The sequence below is a fragment of the Salvia miltiorrhiza genome, chromosome 8, assembly GCF_028751815.1.
Source record: "Salvia miltiorrhiza cultivar Shanhuang (shh) chromosome 8, IMPLAD_Smil_shh, whole genome shotgun sequence".
NCBI classification, from domain to species: Eukaryota; Viridiplantae; Streptophyta; class Magnoliopsida; order Lamiales; family Lamiaceae; genus Salvia; species Salvia miltiorrhiza.
In genome coordinates, this window is record NC_080394.1 from 53,797,619 (window position 1) to 53,809,650 (window position 12,032).

General features: G+C 38.9%; 2 long non-coding RNA genes across 2 annotated transcripts; both read right to left on the reverse strand.

The window, feature by feature from the left end:
- Window positions 1-3,472: 3,472 nt before the first annotated feature.
- Window positions 3,473-9,772, reverse strand: LOC130999159 (uncharacterized). Its single transcript, XR_009093430.1, has 2 exons — window positions 9,372-9,772; window positions 3,473-3,770 (listed from the first exon to the last, which is right to left on the reverse strand). It is a non-coding gene; the product is annotated as an uncharacterized LOC130999159 (long non-coding RNA).
- LOC130999156 (uncharacterized) lies at window positions 4,688-7,302 on the reverse strand. Its single transcript, XR_009093427.1, has 2 exons — window positions 5,573-7,302; window positions 4,688-4,974 (listed from the first exon to the last, which is right to left on the reverse strand). It is a non-coding gene; the product is annotated as an uncharacterized LOC130999156 (long non-coding RNA).
- Window positions 9,773-12,032: the final 2,260 nt, after the last annotated feature.

Consider the following 12,032-nt stretch of genomic DNA (forward strand, 5'->3'; position numbering starts at 1 on the left):
GTGAAGAATCAAGATCTCGGCGACTTAAATAAAATCTTAATACTAATAAGATTTCGAATATATATGTTAATTCGTGTATCACTTTGATTTACTATGAGTGAGAGTTATATAGTAACTTGAGTACTCTGTATCTTGGGTGATAGCGGTTAATATATGATATTTGATTATTTGTATTAGTACTCGTATCCGATATAGGATAATGACATCCCCTTAAGGAGCTCAATAATGTTTATTGCGTTAAACCCTACAGGTTGATTAAGTTCAGGCGCAATAATAAGGTTTGAGTGGTACTACTTAAGGATTACAAAGAGATTAATTAATTAAAGCTGTCAGAGCTCTAATTAATTAATGGATGTCGGATATTTTAAATACGGTGATTTAATAAGTCTAAATACAAGCCCCGACTCATCACCGACAATAAAGGGGTAAGTCAATATTGGTTCTCTAGTGGAATGAACTAATATTTATAAATTAATTATGGTATGGGCTGGCCATAGATAATTAATTTATTTGAGACCAATCTTTATTCCTTGTATTTGGTCCCTGGACTGGCCCAAAGTCTCCTAGCCCAAGAAGGGCTAGAAATCGCCCCACACCCAAAACCTGCGCCCCCATTTTCTTATTTAAATACAGCTGTCAGCTCTCAGGAAAAATACACTGATAAAATTAAGGTTTTGAGAGAGCTGTAGAGGCGCAGGAAACGAGTGGGAGTTTTCTAGCTTGGGACTTTCATAGTTCGTTGTCCATCCAACGGTGAAAGCTGAGCGGGATACAGTTCAGAAGATCAGAACTGGAGTCATTCGATTCGATCATCGACAGCCTCTGCATACAGTTTTCAAGTAAGTATTCCTAACACCAAAGTGCAGCTGTTAAATTCATAGGAGCATGTTAGGGATTTAATCGTTGTATGATGAATTAATAATAATCCAAGAAATGATCATCGGGCATTAGAGTATTAATTCAATTTAATATTCCTTTCAATTGGTATCAGAGCCCAGGATTAATTTCTTGGCTCTATTATTAATTTATGTACGATTAATAATATGCGTTGTTTTTACTGCTGTTGTTCTTCGTGGTCTGTTGATTCGTGGGATACGTCGTTTTGACGTTGTAATTCTTTTTCACCACGAGATAAATCCGTGGTTAGATTAGGATTTCAAATTGTATTTGTCTTTCCTTTGTAATCTGTAAAACTGAGGAACGAGACGAGAATGACGATGAATCAACGACGAAAGAACGGTGGAAGAGACGTGCCGGGTGCGGTGCGGCAAGGCTGCCGGCGCTAAGGGCAGCGCGCGCACGAGCGCTTGCGCGCTGTGCGCCGCGCGCCTGGTCAGGCGTCGTGCATGCTGCTACTGCACCAGGGCTGCGGGCTGCGGGCTGCGGGCTGGACGAGACGGCAAGGAGGCAGCCGGTAGGGGCGGTGCGCGCCCGGGGCCGCGCCCAGCGGGCGACGCGCTGACGCTGCTGTTGCCGTGCGCTGGAGCTGTTGGAGGTGCCGCCGCTGCTGCTGGAGGTGCCGAGGGCTGCTGCTGCTGACGGACGCGTGCTGGAGGGCTGCCGACCGGAGCTGCTGCTCGCGCTGGAGGCTGGCACGCCGGGCTGCTGCCGAGCGCTGGGGCGGCTGCCAAGGGAGGCGGCGGCGCCTAGGGTTTCCAAACCCTAGGTGGCCGAGTTTTTCCAAAGACGGGCCGGATGAAGTTGTTCGGGCCAAATTTTAAGTTTTTGGGCTTTTCTTTTCTGTTTTAAATGTAATAGATTAGATGTTGGGATTCCACGAATGGGTCACGAAGAATTTAATTCTTTAATTCTGTTCTTTGCATGCCGTGGTGTTTATCCCTTATGCTCTTTACCTGCTTTTCTATGTCTTTGCTTGTTAATATATTTTTATTAATTGCGCTTAGACAAGCTTGATAGTAGGTTTATCGTTTTCTTAAGCATGTTTTAGAATTCTGCGAGCATGTTTTACATGTTGCGTTCTAGATGAGCATGTTTAGGATTATGTGCTTGAGCATGTACAAACCTTTTGAAAAAAAAATGACTAAGCAGTTTTAATAATTTTTAAGCAATTAAAAATTATTTTTTAGACCTCCACATGCGGTCTCTAGACAAAGTGATTGGCGATATGAGTAAACGTCCATCCGCGTGGCTTACTTCATATTTGTTCTTTCATAAGTTTGTCAGATGAGGTTTCTATAAAAATATTTAAATCCATTAAAGTAGTGGAAGTTATGCAGTAAACGTCCACCCCGCGTGGCTTGCTTGTATGATTCTCACAAGTACTTTGGAGAATGGAATTAAATAAGATAACCAAAGTAATTAAATCGAAAGCGACATGGTCCGAGTGAGCATGTCAATTTTGAGAATTTAATTATTAAGGTTAAATTGTGGTCATTGCTTAGATATCATATCAAGTACAATGTACAACTCCCCGCGGAGTCCCTTCTTGATTATGATATGGTCTAGTCAAAGTCCAACTATTAATTTCCTTTGTCAAAAGGTTAAGTTGACATGGGTGGAAATTAAACGACTAAGTAAATAGTCTGGTTGAGGAGTTCGTGTGTAAACGTCCACCCGCGTGGCTTGCACATGGGATTCTTTGAGCCGTTGGAGGTTTCATTAATATTGTTTTATCAAAAGGTTACAATATTATTGTTACGAATTGTGTGCTTCATGTTCTTACATGTTTATTTTTGTTTACATTCAGATATGTCTATGTCTCCTATCATCTCTATTCTTGCAAACAATCCTCTCACCGGTCCGAACTATACTGAATGGAAACGCCACATTATGTACATTCTTGACGCTGAGGAGCACAGTTTTGTGCTTAGCACTCCACGTCCTGCTGCCCTGACTGACGCGTCAACCGATGCGAAACGTGAGGCGCATAAAAAGTGGCACAAGTCTAATAATATGGCCAAGTGCTATATTACGATGACTATGTCACAAACTTTGCAACTCCAGCATCAGGTCATGGTTGACGCGGCTGGCATCATGCTGAACCTCTCTGAGGTTTATGGGGAGTCCGAGAGATCTGCTCGCTTTAACATGATGAGAGAAATCTTAGCATGTAAGATGAGCGAGAGCAGTTCTGTGCACGAGCATGTCATGAACATGATAAATCTGTTTGACAGGCACGACTTGCTCGGATGAGGTATCGAAGGCGAAGCCAAGACCGATATCATCCTGAACACTCTCCCCAAATCCTTTGAGAACTTCCGTCTCAATGTCGTTATGAGCAAGGTCAACTATACTCTTAATGAGTTGTTGAATGCTCTAGTTACGGTAGAGGGAGTCTTGGGCAATAGGAAAGAAGTGCTTGTCACTGCCAAGGGACCTGCTTCTTCGTCGAAAGACGGGAAAAAGAAGCGCAAAGGTCCAAAGGGCAAATGTGGCAAGGAAGCTAGTGTCACAACCCACTATCCCAATGACGGGTTAACCGGGGTTATGACTTGGGGTGAACAAAAAGAAATGGAAATGGACAATTACTTAACATTAAAGTATATGAAAATGTCACTCATAAATAAAATGCTATGATCATATATGATTATTTGGATACTTATAAAACATACACATAAAGGAGAACTGATTAAGGTGGGTTACCCAATAACACGTGTCACAACTTCATAACATAGAGCTATCTTAATCAAAGTGTTTTGCAGCGGAAAACGTGTGAGATATACATATGAAGATGTATACTCAAGGTTACATTTCTTGAAATGTAAAAGGAACACCCGCTCAACGCCATTCCATTCCATCAGCTGCTCAACCTGCACATTTAGAAATACATGCAGGGCTGAGTATAAAAATACTCAGTGGGCATAGCCGAAAATACAACATGCATACATATATAAATTGAACTGCCAACAGTAACACACAGGGGTTTTCTTGAAAGTCTTGTGCTTACTAAAACATTTCTTTCATTTTCATAAGATTGGCCGGCCGACCCATTTTCCTTCATATGATCCATATCTGTTCCTTTCTGTCACGCGCCGGGAAGGAGGCCTCCTTACCACGGACGCCAAGACCGGTCGCAAGCGACTCGCGGTCTCCATGAGTGTACACGTTAACCCTAGCTAGCGACCTTTGTCTAGCATAGGATCCCAATTGGATTTCCTTTAAAGTTGGCGAACCAACACAGATAGGATACATATAAAAACATAAACATTTTTGGCAGTCAATCATTTCATAAACTTTTCATTTCATAAACATTTTCATTTTCATTTCATAAGAGTCATTTATCATTTGGGCATAATAATAAACTGAAATTAACAGTTAAAATCATCTCATGCATATATTCGTATAAGAGGCCTACGACACGCAGGGGATCTCTATATACGTATAGTAAAAGTAATGCCCACCTCAAACGTTCTTAAGCTAGCGTGGAGTCGCTTCTTCTTCGGCTTCATTTCCTGTCGCACGGACCCTTATTGATGAAGAGTCGGTAAGTTCGTGAAGAAAAATTGTCACAAGACAAAGTCTAATTCTACGTGTCTAGGGTATCTTTTAGTATTTTAGGGTTCTAGCATCCATAAGTCGTTTCGATTAAAACAATCAAAAACCAACATAACATCGACTAACCACATAACAAACGAAATAAAAGAATTCAATATCCTTAAACTTAATATCATTTATGTCACACCCCAATTCTTGAATGAATAAATATAATCGAGGTGCAACTAATTCATAGAAATAAACAAGGAACAACCTTGTAAAAACCCGAAATAGGATAGAAAGTCGGGCTATGCCCCTTTGGATCACAAGTTTTGTTTCATGCTTCTGACAACCGACATTCATTAGCATAAATTTAGTAGTGAAGAGTCTAAGCTCGGTCAAATATATCATTTGAAATTTAACATGAAGATCTTAAGTTGAGAAAACAAAAGACTGATATGAGTAATTGCTACAGCGGAAGTCTAACATAGGAATTTATCGCTAGCCTCAGCTCCGTCCCGTCAGCACCAGCCAGCCAACCTGAAAACATTTGAAAGTATTTTTGGGCTAAGTACTAATGTACTTAGTGGGCATGCATTTTCTGAAACATTTCATATTTTAATAAAGACAGTTTATCCAATCATACTTGACATGACTTAGAAGGTTTTAAATTGAAATAACTTCTAAGCATGTTAAAACATTTTCTTTCATTTGTGCGCACATGTCACACTCCCTTTCCGTTACTCGCTGTGATCCCGGACCTTTTAGCCACCGACGGATCCATATCTCCCGCTTTACTTGAACTGAGGGCGTAACCCAGTCAAGTTCCCATTTGGGACCCAATGCTCCGGAACACATCCCGTCGAGCACCCTTATAACGCCTCATACATGATTAGTGCCCGAATGGAGATCAACCCACCGAGTCAGCTAATAGGTGTACACAATTCTCAAACAACGTGTTAGGTCATAAGAGAACCTCGATCGATTAACTTATGCGAGCCTTAAACAGAGCAGAGTGCACAAAATATTTTATTGGATAAACAGTTTTCATTACATTAAATAAACAATTTGCATTTCATTGAAACATTTAGAGCTTAATAACTCAATCATACTTTGTACATTTGGAAAGTAAGCCCACCTGGTTAGGCAAAGCCTGAAGATCATAATCACATATAAACCTGTCTTGGGAAAGCAGCGCTAATTCCCCTGGTCACAAAGCCTACAAGAAATTCTATTCTTAATAGGTCTCATGAAACTAATCTTAATGTATTTATGGATGTACTAAACATACTTGATTCATCACGCCGGGTTTTCAAATTTAATGAATAAATACTTGAAAACTAAATTTCTTGAGTTAAGGACACCAACAATATCCTTACTCGATTTTCTTTTAGTGTTTTAGGGTTCTAGCATCCATAATTCGTTCCATTAAAGACAATCGAAAACCAACATAACCTCGTGACTAACCACATAATATCACGTAATCACGTAAACAATAAACAGAAAGAAATAAAATCCTCAAGTTTAGTATCATTAAAATCACAAGTTCATATGAACATAAAAGAAATCATGCACCATTTTTATAACATTCTATACATTTCATTTTTTTTTTCATGTAAATAAATAAGAAATTCCATTATTCATTTATAAATAATAAAACATTTTAAAATCCATTGAGATGAAATAAAACATTTTAACCATTTAAAATCCATACTCAAAAAGCCTTGAAATATTATAAAAATGAGGGTTTAATCCCAAAATTTGTTTTCATTTTTAAAGTCCATCAATAAATTAAATAAAATAACGGACCTCATTTAAAATAAATAGTCCCAACCTTAAATATTAAAATTTAAATCAAGAGATTTAAATTCACTAAAATAATTTAGTGAAAATTCAAACACATAGGCAACACAATCACATAAGGCACATAAGAATCACAATCAAACATCATTAAAACATGCTCTGTTTTTACACTGGTTCAACTTCAAAATTTAAACTGTTCTGACTCCGACATCTCCTGGACTCGAGACTCATACTGAAAGAAATATCTTCGAGTCTAGTTTCATTTAAAAAAAAATAGAGTCGAAAGCTCCAAGTGGTTTGAGAGATATGACGTTTTTACCACGATCTACCATTTCTGGCAGTTTTGTGCAACCGAAGGTTACAATTTTTGATAAATAGTAAACGTTGTCAAACTGGGCTCAACTTTGGTGGATATCTAGCTAACACAATAAGGTTAATACCATAAAAAGTTGAAAAGCTAGATCACATAGGAAGCTACTGAAATGAATGAATCGTTCCCCTGTTCTCTGAAATTCTCGGTAATAATGTGCAGTTTAGGGTTTGCATTTTAAAGAACTATCAAACGAAGTTGAAATATCTTGAAATTTTACCAGGGTACTCAAGACTCATGTAGAAACTTGCTATAAAATTTTCAAAGTTATTAGACATCGAAAAACCATCGATCACAGTAGGTCAGTAGGCCTACGAAATTCTCCAATTTGTATTTAAAACTTATATATCTTAATAATATCTCTAACTTGAATATAACATCATAATTCTCAACAACAACTCATCCCAAAACTCATTTCATCACTTCTAATCATCAATCTAAACCATCACTTAACATCATAGCATGCTCAAGAACTCATATACCTACTCAAATCTTCAAATCAACATCATATAACAAAATCACATATAGAAACACATATATATCATCTTCTTCCTCAAACTAACATTTTTCATTTTTCACTTCTCAACCTCAAGCTTCAATCTCATCCATCATTAATCATCTAGATCATCTCAAAAACTCATATCCATCATCATATAACTCAAGCCAAGTCAAGAAAATAAACAACAAAATTCGTAGGGTTTCAAGCTCCTAATTTTCGAAAGTTTCATAAAAATAAGTTGGGTGATTTCCTTACTCAATCATGATCATATACTCACTCACATATCATTAATATGATCAAATAAATAATCTAAGATCACTTACTCAACGATTTAAAAGGTGATCAAGACTTTGCTCCAACTTTGATCTTAGCTCTAGCTTCTTGAATTTGATGAAATATGATAGTATTTGATTGGATTGGATGGTGGATTATCTCATAGTAGTGTTTGATGAAGCTTCTCTAAGCTTTCTTCAATGGACATCAATGGAGGAAAAGAGAGTATAGTGAGAGAGATTGAGTGAGAGCCGAGAGTGAAGTGTGAGGAAGAAAATGAAGTGTGCTTTGTCTTGCTAAGTGTAATATGGAATGTAGTGGTGGGGAGGTAGGAGTAGTGGTGGGGGAAAAAGAGTGTAGTGGTGGAAGAGTAGGTGGATGTGGAAGAGTAGGTGGATAAATTAGGTGGAGAAATTAGGTGAATAAATAAAATATAATAAAATAAAGTCTTCCGGGTTGTATTATGAAAACTGTAATAATCGTTCAGTTTGCTTAAATAAAAGCTCGTGAAAATGCTTTGAATGCTAAATTAAATAAATATGCGACGCACATAAATTTAATAACTAAATTTATAAATGTTTTTTTTTAAACACTTTTGTTGGAATTAAAATAAATTCATTTTCTTTATATCCGGCGTGAATCATCATGACTTCTAAGTTCAAAATTACTCTAAATTTAGCTAGGAAAAAGCGGGGTGTTACAATTTAGAAAGCTAAGAGTATAATATAAAACATTCTCAACCCAATCCTTGAAAAATAAATCACATAAACAATTAATCTCAATAATAGCATTCTTGAAAAAAAAACTAAACTCGAGGTTTCTTTGTAAAAAAAAATTCTCAAAATTTTAATTTGAGCTCACATAGTACACAAGAATACAATTACATGATCATACGTCTTAAGAAAAAATCAACAATCGGCTTCCCCTTTTTATCATCATTTTCGGTCCTCCCATAAAATCTTAGGGGATGGTTCGTTTCATCTCATATCGCATATATGAGCTCAATTATTCATCACATAGTCATATATGTTCACATCCAACACCTAACTCATCTCATATGAGAGACCTCATACAAATGCACAAACTAAACTCTTTGAAAATTCAAAATCCTTTCTAATCCTTTTAAAATCCATACTCATAAAACCTTAACTCATACTCTATCTCATATTCTATCTCCTTACTCAACTCTATATAAACTCTCCACTCATCTCAAATCCTTAAGTTCAAGGATAGGTTTCAAGAAAATCATGGTTCTAAGTCTGGATTTATCTCTCATATAAGGCTCGTCTAATCTCATTCAAACACATAGGCCACAATCACATAAAGCACATAAGAATCACAATCAAACATCATTAAAACATGCTCTGTTTTTACACTGATTCAACTTTAAAATTTAATCTGTTCTGACCCCGACATCTCCTGGACTCGATACTTATACCGAAAGAAAGATCTTCAAGTCTAGTTTCTTATAAAAAAAAGTAGAGTTGAAAACTCCAAGTGGTTTGAGAGATATGACGTTTTTACCACGATCTACCATATTCGGCAGTTTTGAGCAATCGAAAACTTGGATTTTTGAAAAATAGTAAACGTTGTCAAACTGGACTCAACTTTGGTGGATATCTATCTAACACAATAAAGTTAATACCATAAAAATTTGGAAAGCTATATCACAAAGGAAGCTACTGAAATGAATGACTCTTTCCCCTGTTCTCTGAAATTCTCGGTAGTAATGTGCAGTTTGGATTTTTCATTTTAAAGAAATATCAAACGAAGTTGGAATGGCTTGAAACTTTACCAGGGTACTCAAGACTCATGTAGGCACTTGCTATAAAATTTTCAAAGTTATTAGACATCGACAAACCGTCGATCACAGTAGGTCAGTAGGCCTACGAAATTCACCAAAATCTCATCTCAAATTCTTTAAATGCTCAAGATTATATACTCACATATAACATCATACAATCTAGATCTATGAAAATAAGAATCACTTACCCAAGATTAAACAAAGATCAAAGTTTTCCTTTCTCACTCTTCAAACCAAACCCCACGGTCCTCTTGAAATCTTCAAGAATTGAAAGGTGTTTATGTTGATTTGGTGGAGGATTTGATCTTGAAGTGAACTTGGAAGCTTTGGTGATTAATCTATGGCGATCTTTTGGAGCAAAATTGGAAGAGAGGGATTTTTGGAGGTGACCGAGAGTTGAAGTGTGAGGGAGTGAAGTGATGAGCTTTGTCTTGCAATGGAAGAATGATTAAGGACAAAGCATTATTCATGATTAAAGCTTGGTTCCCTACCACCTTAGCACACTAATCCTATCTTCACTCATCACACTTCCACTCATGTCTATTAGATAAAAATAAGTTAGTGGTAGGGAAAAGAAAATATTAGTGGTGGTAGGGAAAAAGATTAGTCGTAGGGAACAGAAAATATTAGTGGAGGATAATGGGGTGTTACATTAAGTAAATATAAAAATGTGGTGTAGGAATAACCCATGTGTAAAAAAAAATATGGAAGACTAATCATCAATTAATAAAATGCTAGAGCATAAAACTCTTGTGATCAAAATTAAAATAAATAGCACTAACATTATTATTAAATTGAGGTTTATTATAAAGTGAAAAAGAAAAAACATCCCTTGAAAGCACAAGATGCAGACTAAGGGCACAAAACTTAAAAAGCGAAGGAGAACAACTCAAAAAGGAAAGTCAGGATCATTATCCAAATCATCCGACCAACGCCTATGGACGACATTATTCATTGCAATCATACTAGGCCTATTGGTGACGTCAACCACAAACTCCCTTGGCTTGTTACCCATTTCTTCCGCATTCCTGAGACGACTTTTAATACAACCTTCCGGAATTGCATGTATAGGCTCTCGTCCCTTTACCGAGCCCTTTGGACGACCACGTCCGCGCTTCTGCTCCGAGAGCAACTGCATCCCCTGATTAACTTGCTCCTCTAACCTAATAATACGACTCGCCATGTCATCCGGAGAAGGAATAGATTTATTATCAAAATCAACTTCCTTAATCGGCGAATTAACCCGCTGGCTCGCTGAATCTTCTGCCCCAACTACCGGTTGTTGCTCAACCACAGCTCCACTATTCGTTCCAGGATCCAACTCCAAAGTTCCCTCTACATTCGAGCCCTCCTTATCACTAGCCTTGTCCGTGTGAGGCGACCCATCATTTTCTTCCTCATTTAAAGCCTCTGCTTCATAATTGGAGTCCGCAATGATAGTCTCCTCCACTTCCTCATCCTCATCCTCATCTAGCGCTTGATATCGGTTAGCATCCCCCGCCAGAGGGAGATCATTTTTATTAACCGGCATTGTAGCCGCGTCTAGAAGATCTGTACCTGATAGAGTTTTAAGAATATCAACTTTGGGCTGCCATGTAGGAGTCGGACCTTCTCCCTTATCAAGATTCTTCACAACCACAGCAGGAGGCTCAGTGATCTTTTGCTTGCTCGTGGCCCTATCAGCTCTCCGGCATTTATCCGTTAAATGACCTGTAAGTTTACAACGCGAGCAAAAAAGGGGCATAGATTCAAAACCAAACTCAATGTAGAACGATCTATCGCCGTCATCAATGTACATCGAGTTGAGAATAGGCAAAGCCATGTCAAGTTCCACCAAAACCCGCGCAAAGTGTCCCACATGACCAGTTGCGGAGGCATTATCAATTCGCAGAGGATGACCAAGCACACGACCTATACCAGCAATAATCACCGGAGTCCATAACTCCACAGGGAGATAATATATCCGAACCCATACCTGAGCCAGAGACGACACTTCCTTATACGGATCGAAATACCTAGTCCATTCACGGAAGCGTACGTGGCCGATTGACAGTTGGAGAAAAGAACTCCCCTTAGCTTTCTTTTTCTCTTCCATCGTAAAAAATTTAACAACGAAGAATCCCTTAGCCATGGGCACCAGTTGACAGTCGGCGCACTGCCATATGGTTCGAAGTTCATGAGAGAGGTCGGCGAACGTGCGTGGCTTGTCCCCTTTACGTTGGATAAGTCTACCGATTAGTGCAAATTTAAACTCTTCCAACTTTGTTTGATATTCCGATTTGGGCACTGAGAGGGTGACAACCTTTCCTTCTCGCTGTATTGGAAGGCCTCGAAGGCCATACTCTGCAACATCCGGCTTCTTAAGGGATTTGGGTTGGACTTTATCAGCAACTTTCGCAGCGAAAGAAACAGCCAGAGCAGTACCCGGCACCTGCGCTACTGAAGTAACAACAGACGGCAGCGGTTGTATCAAACCAGGGATGGCCTGGTTAGGATCACCGATCAAACTCTGCGCCGATGAAAAACCCGACGAGCGCTGCCCAACAGCCACTGCGACGGAAGAATAACCCGGCTTTACGAGAGGCGGGTGCTGAGACGGAAAATTGGCAGGGGACTTAGATCGAGAACTGTCAAAATTAGAAGAGACCAGGGGAAGATTGAGGCCCCCCTTGTCACGATGGACTTCCGGCGAATTCGAATCCATCACCGGCAGGAGAACGGCAGTTTTGGACGGCTATGGTTGGCGTTGGCGTGGGCGCCTGTGCTTCCCTGGTGAGTTCTTGCTGCTGACTCCGTAAGAAGAGAGTGCAGTAGCAGCTTCAAGGCGGTGGTGGCCGAGACCGGAGGTG